Raw genomic sequence first — 2500 nt, forward strand, 5'->3', positions numbered from 1 at the left:
ATAACTCATTATAATCTCTACATCATCCCTCAGCACCGAGGCGCTAAACACACATTCAAAACCACCCTTCACTTCCGGCCAACGAATGACGTCACCCTGCGCGACGCCGAGTGCAACCAATCAATTCTCCGCTACTAAAGTGACGTCACTGCGTAGCCGGAAAAAAAATTGATCGTTTACAAGTTATATGGAATTTAATACTCATTTATATCCTGTAATTATTTCTTATCAATTATTTTCATAGTTATTTTTACACATTTATGCATGTTCTGTTAATTTCTTTATATATTTACTTTTATTGTACATTTTGTAAATAACGATTTTATTTACAACTTTGCATAAAGTTATTATTAATTTAGTAATTTTGTATTATATATATATATATCACATTGATTATAAAACTACTGCTTTTACCTTAGAAATATTGCTAAAATTAGAAATATGATGTCGTTACAGGATGCAGAAAAACTAGTAGATGTTTTTGTAACATCTAGATTAGATTACTGTAACGCTTTACTGTCTGGGTTTTGGAGTAAGTGCAGAAATAAGCTTCAGTTAGTTCAGAATGCAGCAGCAAGAGTCCTCACTAGATCTAGAAAATATGATCACATCAGCCCTGTTTTAATCATCTACACTGCTCCCAATTACATCTCACACTGATTATAAAATACTACTACTGACGTATAAAACACTTAACGCTCTCACGCTGCAGTATCTGAGTGAACTTCTGTACCAGGATGATCCTCCACGCCTACTTAGATCAAAAGGTGCAGGCTATTTGTTGGTACCTCAAATAATGAAGACTCCAGCAGGGGGCAGATGTTTCTCTTATAAACCCCACAGTTATGGAACAACCTTCCAATCAGTGTTCGGGACTCAGACACAGTCTCAGTGTTCAAGTCGAGGCTGAACACATTTATTTAGTGGAGTCTTTAGTCAGTAGGTGTTTGTGAGGTAAAGGAGCAGATCTGGAGGGATCATGGATATGGAGTGTTTGGTGAACTGGGATATTTGGATGCTGTCGTCTCCTCACTCTCACACGTTCACTCAGGTTTGTTGATGGTGGTGTGGTGGGTCGTCTCTTATTCCAGAGATCCTCATGTCTGTGTTTCCTTCTGCTTCTTTCTACTTTCACCCTGTACAGTGTCTTTACCTTTTATACAACAATAATCCATATCCTTCTCTCTCCCTGATACGGCCTCACCTCAAATCACACTGCCACCACAACCTGAATCAGGACATGCAGGACAGTGTCTCTCTCTCTCTCTCTCTCTCTCTCTCTCTCACACACACACACACACACAGATATGCCATCCATGCTTCAAACCTGAACGTATCCTTACTTCAATAAATTGTTTTTAGAGACAATGTGTGTCTTTTCATTTCATTTCACTGGTGACAAATGTTTCATATCAAACATCTGTATTCATTACTGTAACGAAGGTCTAGCTTTCTCAAACAAACCAAAAGTAAAATACATACATCTTGATGTCCCCATAATAAGCTGCCTTATTTTATATAGGGAGAATTTTCTTTAGTTTTATTACAGGTAGAAGTATAAACAGGTTGATGGAGGTGTACAGTGGAGTTTCAGGTAATAATAGTGATTGTGTTTAATACACTGTTGGAGGAAACACTGAAGGACGCTTCCACCCAAAATAACACGTATAACATCCCAAACACAGGACCATCAGCTGACACGTGTGTGTGTGTGTGTGTGAGAGATCCGGGTCTTTAGCCGTGTCCGGCTCAGCTAACAGGAATGTTCTGGGCATTTCCTTGACCTTCCAATGAATTCATCCAATTATATAAATAAAGTTTGTGAGTTTCCATTCAGTTGAATTTCCAATGAGAGAAAGACGAGATATGAAACGTGAAATGTGGCACTGACTCAAAAAACAAAGCCCACGTTTTCCAGACAAGATGAACAGCTGGCCTGATACTCAGAGCCCATGTCACCTCACCCCCTGGTTAGCGTGGACGTGTCAGGGTGTCACTCTGTGTAGGACTGGGGTTTTGGACAAGTGCCATTCTTCACCATGTGGTGTGTGTGTGTGTGTGTGTGTGTGTGTGCGTGTCAGGGGCGGAGCTTCACTGCTGCTTTATCGGCCAATCATTAGCGCCTCACAGGAGGACAGGAGAGTGGTGCAGTCACGTGAGTAGCTGATCACACGTTGTTTAAGCTCTGGAACAGGATGAGACCTATGTACATGACTAAATGCTGTTACCATGGTGATACAGAACCGAAACATCTGCACACGATGACAATCATATAAAAATTACATTATAGAAATAAACTCATTAGATGATAAACTGAAATACAAACACCATGAGCAGCTACATCGCATTCACGTATCCAATAGCAACAATGACTGTGTGTGTGTGTGTGTGTGTGTGTAAGACCCCTCTGTTCCTGCACCTTTACTTAAATACATATTTTATTGTACAAAACATGCTTTAATGTCCCGTGTCAGCATGTTCATTACGTGTGTGTGTGTGT

The 2500-nt window shown here is 40.0% G+C and overlaps 3 protein-coding genes across 7 annotated transcripts in view; 1 reads left to right on the plus strand and 2 right to left on the minus strand.

Moving 5' to 3' along the window:
• The window catches only part of anapc5 (anaphase promoting complex subunit 5), a 16030-nt gene extending 15927 nt beyond the window's left edge, over positions 1–103 (minus strand). The window contains exon 1 of the mRNA XM_083553453.1: positions 1–103. This exon is cut by the window's left edge and continues 301 nt beyond it. The gene's annotated coding sequence lies outside the window, so the exon portion shown is untranslated.
• The window catches only part of LOC310732793 (uncharacterized protein), a 339677-nt gene that overhangs the window by 32112 nt on the left and 305065 nt on the right, over positions 1–2500 (plus strand). The window lies entirely within an intron of this gene.
• kdm2ba (lysine (K)-specific demethylase 2Ba) overlaps positions 1526–2500 on the minus strand; it is a 13783-nt gene continuing 12808 nt past the window's right edge. For both annotated transcript variants that reach the window (XM_083553456.1, XM_083553455.1), the window contains exon 12: positions 1526–2500. This exon is cut by the window's right edge and continues 187 nt beyond it. The gene's annotated coding sequence lies outside the window, so the exon portion shown is untranslated.

Source organism: Silurus aristotelis, assembly GCF_946808225.1.
Source record: "Silurus aristotelis genome assembly, chromosome: 11".
Classification (NCBI taxonomy): Eukaryota; Metazoa; Chordata; class Actinopteri; order Siluriformes; family Siluridae; genus Silurus; species Silurus aristotelis.